Source organism: Triticum aestivum, chromosome 2B (assembly GCF_018294505.1).
Source record: "Triticum aestivum cultivar Chinese Spring chromosome 2B, IWGSC CS RefSeq v2.1, whole genome shotgun sequence".
In the NCBI taxonomy this organism is placed as follows: domain Eukaryota; kingdom Viridiplantae; phylum Streptophyta; class Magnoliopsida; order Poales; family Poaceae; genus Triticum; species Triticum aestivum.
Genome location: NC_057798.1, coordinates 665,343,006 through 665,353,268, shown reverse-complemented (window position 1 = coordinate 665,353,268; position 10,263 = coordinate 665,343,006). Strand labels below are relative to the sequence as shown.

General features: G+C 44.2%; 1 long non-coding RNA gene across 16 annotated transcripts; it reads left to right on the top strand.

Moving 5' to 3' along the window:
* The first annotated feature begins 375 nt into the window (after positions 1–375).
* On the top strand, positions 376–6,995 carry LOC123046588 (uncharacterized). Of its 16 annotated transcripts, none has more exons than XR_006422447.1 (9): positions 377–676; positions 752–857; positions 938–1,002; positions 1,322–4,128; positions 4,906–5,011; positions 5,141–5,563; positions 5,935–6,160; positions 6,524–6,584; positions 6,666–6,995. It is a non-coding gene; the product is annotated as an uncharacterized lncRNA (long non-coding RNA). The 16 variants fall into 16 exon arrangements; XR_006422449.1 differs by having other exon boundaries at positions 380–676; positions 752–1,002; positions 1,322–1,485; positions 3,163–4,128; XR_006422454.1 differs by having other exon boundaries at positions 384–676; positions 752–1,002; positions 1,322–1,485; positions 3,163–3,272; positions 4,856–5,011.
* Positions 6,996–10,263: the final 3,268 nt, after the last annotated feature.

Sequence of the window (10,263 nt, the reverse complement as noted above, 5' to 3'; positions counted from 1 at the left end):
GCCACGGATCCCCGTGGAGCCGCTGCTGCGATTCAGGTCCGTCTGCAAGGCCTGGCGCGGCATCATCGATGAGGACTCCTTCCTCCGCGAGCACCTCCGCTTCCAGACCTCGTCCCTGCTCGTCGCCGCGTGGCTCCGGGAGAACGACAACAATCGCTCCAAATGTGTAAATCTCTACTCCTAATGTCTCAGTTGGTAGGTCGCGTTTCGGGTTTTATTTTCGTCCCACCTAACCCGGTCTATTTTGGTACTTCTTCGTACTACTTCCCACCTTCCTCCCAACCGCGGAAAACCAAAAAAAAACCCCGCTATGGAGTCCCGCACCCGCGCAACCTCCCGTTCTTATCATCTGAGATGAACGCAAAAAAAAACTGAAAAACCGCAGGCCACAGACCGTCGAAGATTAACCAGCGAAAAAAACGGCATTGGTCTTGAACGAGTACGGGCTCGCCTCCTCTCCCTCTCGCTCAAGTCCTCGCCGTCGCCACCACCACCCACGCCGGCAGCTTCCGGCGAGCTCCGGCGCCCCGCAGCACACCCCCGAACTCCCCACGGTCCGCTCCTCCCTACCCTCCGGCCAGATTCTCCGCTCCCGGTCTCTACCGCCCGCTCGAAACGCCACCCCCATGGCTAGGGTTTCGGGCAGGGCTTCACCGGCGCGTCTCCGGCGGCCCAGGTTCGTCCCTCCTTCCTTCTTGGCCGGGATCCACCACCCCTACACCTCACATTCTCTTCATGTCCTCTGCTGCAGATGCAGATGGAGCACGCCATGGGAGTTCCCCATCCACCATGGTCGCCGCCGTCAAGGGCTTCTTCACGGAGATGTGGAGGACGCCATGGACCTGCAGCTCCTCAAGGTTCTATCTTGTCCACATCCCCTCCCCTCCCCTCCCCTTCCCGTCCCTTCCTCATCTCGTTTCCTTCCCTTCCCACGCAGGTCAACAGGGAGGAACCCTAGCCAGCAGCACCTCCTCGGATGACGCCTCTGCTACACCAAGATAGGTCAAGCAACCCCCATCTACTCTCTGTCTCTCCCATTAGCACAAGTCCAGTTTTATTTTGAACAAAATTCTGCTACTACACAAACAAGTCCATTAACAGATCTATTTTTATTTAATTGATATCCTTCCAAACACAAACAGTGTATATATGATGTGCTATTTTCATTTTTGTGCTTTTATTTGTAAGCTCATAAAATAGTTACACTAAAAATGCCATGTAAGTTCTTAGTGAGCGAGTCGATTACACTTGTGTAAACCCAAAAGTGGTAGAGGCGAGTTTCCTCTTAAGCTTTGTAATATTCCTTATTTCTTCTTAACAGAGAGATATATGATATCTACATGGCTGCTATGCTACTTTTTTTGTGTGATGAATCATTATGAGTTTCGAAGAAACTTCCAATGTTACCTCCGCCAAGTTTGCCGGCGAAAGAAGCACATCCATCCATTGAGCCGTTCTATGTCGCCTGTGGTGGCTACACCAGAGGTATGTATCCCCTTGAAAGCTAATCAGTTGATAAAAATAGAAGCCCCTACTTCAGTTTATTGTTTCTGAATTGGTGCTACTTCTGATGGCTCTTGTTTCAGTTTATTGTTTCTGAATTTATACTCTGAATTCAGTAGATAGAAGCCCCTGAAATTTGAGCCATCTATGTTATGTCACATCCAACAAATAAAATCATATTTTTTGTGTGTTATGCACCAAGATGGCTTAGCATATGATGTTTCCTATGACAATTTATACTTTGTTTTGTGGAACAATTCATACAAGGGTGCACAATATGGCAAACGTATATACGCAATTCTTGTAATTCTAAAATAATATGTTGCCCAAAATGAACAATTTATGTAGTTGCAAATTTTACTGGAGCGATTTCGACCGAAGGAAGTGATGTTCACAATCGTAGTTTTATGTTTTGATCTATTTTTCCATTTTTTTTTACAAGAGCGAACTTCTACATGATGCAAGCTAACTCCCAGAGCTTATACACACTAACTGCTACTGACTCCCAAAGTGAACACATTTTATTGGATAACCGCTGGACATTTAGTGGCTAACTGAACAAAATCGATAATGTGTAAATTACTGAAACAAAAAGTGGACTGAGCACACAACGTTGTACTGGTGTGGTTTTTCAGTCAGCTAGCTTCTACAGTCATCCAAGAGTAACACTAACTGCTGGAGCCAGGGTAGAAAGATAATGAATGAATTCTGATTTACAGAATGATCTTGTTAAAGGGTAGAAGGAGCTTTTGTTCAACTTTTCCCTTGGATGTTGGTTTTACTTGCTGATAGTTAATCCCAATGTAACCTATTTGTATTCATGTATGTAGGAGCTGATAGGCCTTCTTATTTGACTTGTAGATGCACACGAAGCGTTTTTCTTTTGATGTACTTTACACACCTATTTGTTCTGGAGATGCTCCTTTTGTGCATTCATTTCAGACATTATTTTATAACTTCCGTCCATTGAGAAATTCTGACTTAGTTGATTTATCTATGCGCTTTGTGTTAATTAAAGATAACCTTATGTGAAGAACTGAAGATAAGTCAGACAGGGTTACCGTAACTTTTGTCCATTCACACAAATGCTGATGGTCGGGTTGTGTCGATCTGATTAGTGTTGGAGGACGATGTAGTTTCCGATTGCTCTTGTTTCATTTTATTATTTCTGAATTGCCCAGTAGATAGAAGCTCGCTAGATTATGGTGATTAGTCCAACGTTGTTGGATATTTCTTCAATCAACATCAATCTGTGTAACCTTTCAATGGATGTAGGCCACTGGTACCTGCTGCTTTTCTGATAATAGTAAACTCTAGGAGTTCTCAGTTTATACATACTTTCAGAGATTTGTACAGTTCAGACAAGTGATACTAAATTGCTATAATTTTTTGATTTGTGATAGTGACCACCTGTGCATCGTCTCTGTGGCAGCTGTGTGTCGTGGCATACATACTTAAACTCTGAACTCTTTTCAATGGTGTTGTAAAAACATTGGCTCATAGGTTTTGTTAGTAACTATTATTCAGAACATTTTCTTTTAAGTCAAAGTCATTTGTGATTCACATCGAGAGTGTGGAGGGTTTAAGTTCAGAAATACTAGCTGACTGCCAATGAATTAATGATTAGACATTTTTTAATCCTATTTACTTGTCCTCTAGGGTAACCATAGTAGCATCTTGAGCCCAAGAATAGTGTTACTGCCATTTAACGCCGCGATGTTTTAGCTCCAAGAATTTGGACCCTCCTGCGATAAGAATCAGTTGAAAAGGTTGGTCTATGCTACTTCTCTAAGGATGATTAAATGTGCTTTGTTGTTAATTGTAGTGATAGTGACTATGATTGAATTGGTAAGGTGACAAATTGACAGTTATTGCTTGATGATCTTACTCTTTTTCGTCACATTGCATACTTCTTAGATGGGAATCATCGAATGTATACATATATGACAGTTATAACTTATAGGGGGGAAATAACTTATTCCCTATAGGCTGATTATTAAAAAATGTTGGACACTGTATTAACTGTATTTTATTCCTGATTGAGCAATCTTATGGTCTCTTGCCCTCGAGCGAGAAACAGTCGCCCAACTCTGTGCCCTCGTTCGCCGCCGCCGCCCTTCGTCCCCTCACCACCACCGCTAGATCCCTACGCCGCCGCTCGGTGCCGCCAGCCCCCGACCTCCTCCCCGGCTCCCGGCGCTGCCCGCCCCCATCTGCTCCCCCGATCCCGGCGTCGCCCGGCCCCCACCTTCTCTCTCACTCTCGGCGGCGGAGGAGAAGGATGGCGACGACGGGCGAAGACATCGTTGGCGGTGGCGGCGGCGGCGAATCTGGTAGAGCCCCTCTCTCTTCCCAAGCCTGCCCCTCTCACCCTCTTCCTCAAGCGGCAAGACCCCAGGGGGATGGAGGACTGATGACGCGGGCGTTGGTGCGCTGGCGTGTCGGTCCGGCGGTGAGAGGAGGACGCCCATCCCAGCCCGAAGCAGCATAAGGCAACTGAAAAGCGGAGCAGATCAAGCACCTGGGGTCGCCTGAGGCGGCTCGGTGCACCTCCAAGTGCGTCAGTAGCTGCGTCCTCCGTGGAGCCGGCGCTCCTGGCATCATCAGGCCCTTCAACGTCAGAAGGTAATTAGACCAAGGGATGAGTCATCGATGGATGGATTATGTCCAGCCATTCATTATCCCCATGCTTGTATATGTCAGCAATGCATCTGTTTTTGGTTTGCATTAGATTTGTATGAACTACTTAATTAGTATTGAGTCTCAATGGCATCTTCTCTTAGGAGCAGTTGATGGGGGAGATCCTAGCATTCTACATTTGGGGAGGTTTTAAATCTTTTTCTGTAGAGAAATTGATCCAGTCCTGAATATTAGATTAGTCTATTTTACAAGGTTGAGAGTAGCTCAAAAGATTCTCATAGATTCTCTACCTTTGCCCTCATGAAATAATTCTAAAACCAAATAGTGATGTCAGGTGTAAATTCCATGAACAATAGTTGGTTTCTGTAGTTATTTGTCAAATTTTTCATCATAGGGTTCTAGGATTGGTGACTAAGCAGGGTTGTTTTCTTTCTTTAATACATACAGGATTAGGTCATAACAATGTATTTTTAATGATCATACCTTTAAATGTCACATGAAAATAGAACATATCCTAACTTTTCTAACCATTTTCTGTTATTTGCCTGAGGAACAAGCAACATGAATATTTGTATTCAAGCTCCCAACAAAGTTACTACTGTTGTCACAGAAATATAGTTCTGTTGTATGTATACTTAATTTCCCAAGATGTAGATTTTATTCTTATCTTACATGATATTTTTTTTCTTTTTCTGCTTGTGAAAAAACTCAGTTTAAAAAAAAAGGTCCTCATTCTAAAGGAGTAACTTCTTGAACCAGCAGTAGATATTGTGTCGGGAAGGACGAGGAGCAGGAGCATTGGTTCAGATTTTCTCTGTCAGCCTTGTGTTTGTTTACCGATTATTGGCTTGACATGAAGATTGATCAGGTGCGTGGATGTCATGTGCATGTTCTTCTTAGTTTCAATACACTTTAACTGGATTATACTTCAAGTACTCCGAGTACTTGCTCTTGTAAACTGACACTACGTTTTTGTTTGCATTTTAACCCTTGTTAGTATGTTTTCCAAGCTACATGGCATGTTGCAACGCTCTTCGGAGTCAAACCCTTGGGATGGTCCCTCAAACATGATGGTCTAGCTATTACAAATTAACCAAGATCAGCAGGACTAAGAAATACATATTTGACACTATTTGAGATGGTCCCTCAAACAGCCACGCCGCCACACCTGCCGACCCCTGTGAAGCATACCCACCCCTGCGCTCGGCCACCGTGGCGGCGGCGGCCCGGCTCCAGCGTGCCGGCGGTCGTGGCGGAGGCCCCGGAGGCGGTCGTCGGGGCGGGCGGCGCGAGGTGGGAGCCGATGGGCGCGTGGGAGTACTACGACTACCGGCGGGCCATCTACGGCGACATCACGCACAAGGCCATCCTCGTCGACGCCGCCGGCACCATCCTCGCCCCCACCGAGTCCATGGCCCAGGTCGGCCTACGCCCTTCCCCCATATACCGCAGCTCCAATTCATGTTCCTCTGTTTGTTCCACTCGATTCTGCTGGCCGTTCCCATGGTTGACGGAGGCTTGCATGTTTTCTATGCGGTGCACACGCTGAGACAATGCGTGGCGTGTGGATCGACCTGATCCGTGCTCCCGTAGCCCGTTCCGTTCGTGTATGTTCGTAGATTCGGGTTGTGAGAACCTGGGCAGATTTGTTTCTGCTGTTCATTTCTGGGTTGTGTGGATTTGTTTCTCCATGCATAACGAATTACTGATAAAAATCTCCCTTTCCTCTGTTAATTGGGTATGCATATGGTGGTTTGATTAATATGGCTTGTGTTCTGAATGTTAATTCAGGTGTACAGAACAGTAGGCGAAAAGTATGGGGTGAAGTACTCGGAGGATGAGATCTTGATGAGGACCTCGAGGCCTCGGAGAGCCCCTCCGAACAAGACGCGCACAGGAGCTCTGCCTTGACGGGGAAAGCAGCGGAGTTGGTGCAGTGGCGAATGTGGGCGGGGTCGGCCGTGGAGGGAGACTTGCTGGTCAGAGCAGCAGGAGCAAGAAGGTTGAGGCGGTTCAGGTTTGTCTCTATCATCCTCCCCCTCTCTTTCCCCCCTTGTCTCATGGATGAGGTCGTTGGTGCACGCAAGGAGTGGGTCGAACACGAATCGTAGCAAGAGCAAGGAGCTGGACGTGGTTCATGGTTTGCCTTTAGTTCCTCTCTCTCTAGATCTCTAGACATGGGTCTTTTTGTCCATATACTGAACCATGAAGTTGTAAGTTCATGTTCTTTATATTTGTACAGATATTTAACTGCATTAGTGAATGTTCTGGGTCTGATACAACATCTAAGCTTAGGTGATTCCTCATGTTCTATGTGGATCGCATAGAAAATAGAAATCCTAATTTCTGAAAATAGACTGAATCATGTATATATTTGCAGGGCAAGACAAGAACATTTAGTTGGATCCAGAGTATTGAGATTGCAGAGGACTCAACAAAGGGTCTGCACTTATTCTATAAATTCAGTATCACGTTAGTGCCTCTGTTTAGTGATTATATAGAACTACCTTTTGAACTTGCAGAAATTGAATGCATATAAGGATCGAGGACCTTTACATTGGATGCATGATGATGATCATCCACCGAGCAGCACATCATCTTGGAAAAGCAGATGCGAATTTCTGCTAGGTTTGCTTCTCCGGTTGTCCCTCCCATCAACTCTCTCAGCTCCCAAACCATTAACCCCGTCCTGGTTGTTCCTATATTTTCTTTTTGTTTTGTTTTTACCAATGCACTTTTCTTGACATGTTTTAGTGTGTTCCTTCCTACGGCCAGCTCGACCATTTGCTCCGCAGGGAGTTTTTAGCTCAGAAGGAGCAAATAATTTGAGAATGCATTGGTCTTTTCTGCAATCTGTTGTTCCTAAGTCATAACTTGTTCCTTTTCTTTTTCTTAGCTGCATGTTTTCATCCAAGTCAGAATTTTTATGTGCACTTGAGAACTAACCATGCTTGTACAGAGACATATAATACAGCACATTCGTTCCATAGGTAGGTGTAGGGTTAACCAATAATAATTGCCTCCTTTTTATTTTCTAAAACTTACATTCCAAATATGTCCCTTTAGGGGGTCCCCTAGAGTGTACAACATACCAGTATGCAAGGACTAATCAGTAGTCTTGTATGCTTTTTTTTGTCCACGTACCTTCAGCTTATTAGTTGACCGTTTACATGTTTGAATAACCTTACCTCATGCTAAAGCCGAAAAGGTGGTCAGGTAGAGAGTCTCAACTCACCATTGGATCAAAACTATTTGGTAAGCTATTTTTCTCTATTTTCTCAGCGAATGAGCACAAATTCAGAAGGGTACACAAAAGAACCCATGTACAAAGTCTCTACTCTTTTACCAGGCTATCCACCGTCTACATAGCAGGATTCACAAAGGATGCTAGCAAAGTGATAAAATTTGGATGTTTTTTGGAACTATAGCATCACAAGCCCAATAAGAGAAAAAGCAAACATCCTGAAGAATGCATTAGGATAATGATTTTACCTTGGGGTTATACTCTGCATTGCGTGCCTGGAGAGCTATTGCTTCCGGTTCCAATTTACAGTCCAGGTTGACCGTCGACACAATATTCTTGTCATCAAATCAGACACCCGAAAGCAGAGTATACCCAGGAGAAATCAGACCAGTAAATAGCTCTGCCCCATACTGTCAAGCAACCATATAAAATATCAGTTCCAAAACAAGGAAAGAGACAATTTCTTGGAAAGAAAGAAAAAATATCATACATGATAAAATAGTGCTGACAGAACAGATTTCAACTTAGTAACTTATAGAGTTACACTTCAGAAAGCGCCGTGAGAATATGTGAGGCCCTGAAGCCTGATAGCCAGTTTCAAATAACGTAAGATCTCAGTGCTCCAGTTTTAATGTGAAAAGGGTACTGATATGCTTTTATATACTAGAAAAGCTAGGTATGAGATGCCTCTGGTATCTACGTACCACTGTGTAACTCTGGAGTGAGGCAATTGTAATCATATAGTAGATCACTACATTTTAGGCTTAGGGTGTGTTTCAGAGAGCTCCACCCCACCCTCGACTTCAGTTAACTTCCAAACTCCACTCTACTTCTAAAGTTCTAAACTCTCAAGCTACGTAAGCTCCAGATTCACATTACATGGAACGTTTTTGTTTTAGTACCAATTACCCTTCTTTTTAATTTTTTTACAGGTGGTTGCTTTAGGGCCTTCACTACTGCTATTTTCTGTTCTCTAAGAGACAAATTACGAAGCAAATCAAACAGTACAATTATATTAGAGGTTGTATTCATTAGTTCATGTATATCCAAAAATTAATAATTATCACCCTAAGAGAAATTACTAGTTATAGCTATCAGCAATAATTCATGAAACCAACGGAAATCAAATATCATGTAGGAGTATATTGTTTTCAGTTTTCTTGTCGAACAACATTTATTAATAGTTCACCATGTATCACTCAGTTGATTTGGTACTACACACTGGACCGCTTGAAGGTCTGAACAAGCACGAGGATAGCTTTTGAGTGTGGACCAATTGTTTGAATCAATTACTAAGTAATTGATGCTGCCTGAACTCTGAATAAAAATGCATAGACGCTCATGTAGCCTGAATTTTCATTAGGTAATTCCCCCATTCATTCATTCAGATCCATTCAACATCAACCGAATTGAAGAACACAGATTATATACAACCTGAACGAACACCACAAAAGGCGAAGAAATAGACAACCAAACAATAATCAGGAATCTACCATGTCAGAATATGGAAACTCACCAGTAGTAGACTGCTTTGTAGCCTCACTGGAACAGCTCGAGCGGCATGAGGAAGGAGGCAGAGCTGTGGCTAGATGCAAATGAGAAGGGCGACCAGGGAGATGAGGCCACCACGCGACGAGCAGGAGAGTCAGCAGCGCCACAGCGGACCGCGGCGGCCGGGGAGTGGGGCATGCGGCCAGCGGGAGCAGCTGACCTGCGGCAGCGGCAGGCCGCAAGATGCGTGACAGCTTCTCCCACGACCAGCTCTAAGGGAGGTAGTGCCACCTAGATCCAGACAGCGAGCTCTTCCGCCCATCCAAGTCGAATTTGACTGCCGAGGATCGTGGATCTGCGGCGCGTGGGCTCGGTGCCTAGCAGTGGCGCGAGAGGTCGTACGGCGGCGGAGGGATCGAACTGTCGGGTGACGGCGCCGAGAGAGCGTTCGGCGAGATGAGAGAGGAAGAGAGTGAGGCAGTGGCAGGAGTCTGTGTGAGTTTGCTTTTTCTTTTTCTAGAAGCTTTTTTAACATACTGTGCAGCAGCACCGTATCCGAACCGTCCGGTGCATTGCAAGGCAAACACACAAGCGGTCGTCAAACAAAGGAAAAAAAATCTCTTCCACATGCTATGCATTCTGATGTTCATTTTGCACCCCTCACTGCGGTCTACTACGACTATGCTTTGCAAGATTGTTGCGAGGCTTGCCTTTCTTTGCTCTCCTATGTACAGTACGTGACTGCCAATTAGCATCATCATGTTATCGGTAGTAGGCCATCAATTTGCTTATTTATGCCAGTCGGTCCTGTAAGCATCCATCTTTGAACTGTCCTATATAGCAGATAGGGGAGCCTGTGTATGTTTGCTATATTCCAGTTTCCTGCTGAAGCCCAAACTAAAGCATTGTAATATTTTTTTAAAGGTCATCCCACGAGGTACTTAATTTCACTGTGGTTATGATCATTTCATTTTTATTGGTTGTAACTAATTTGACTCACGCGTGATAGATTATGCCTGCACCCTTGAAGCTACATTTATATGGTCACGTAAATCACTGGTTGGTATTCTAAAGATATTAACTTCGACATATAAATCATTGGTTGGTATTTCAACGAGCCAGGACAGTTGAATACTTGAAAATCATTACTTGTATTATTTCTTTGTAATAACATCAAAGATAATGATTAGTGATAGTGTATTCATCTACCTAATTGCTTCATCCATTTTGCACGGTGAGTATTTTATAATGCATATATATTCTTACATATTGCACATAATAGCCTCATGCTAACGACATATATTGCTTGTGTGGGATAGTTACAATCTTTGTACACTTGCTTAAATACCATGTGAATTACGCCAAAGACAACATATCTAAGTTAT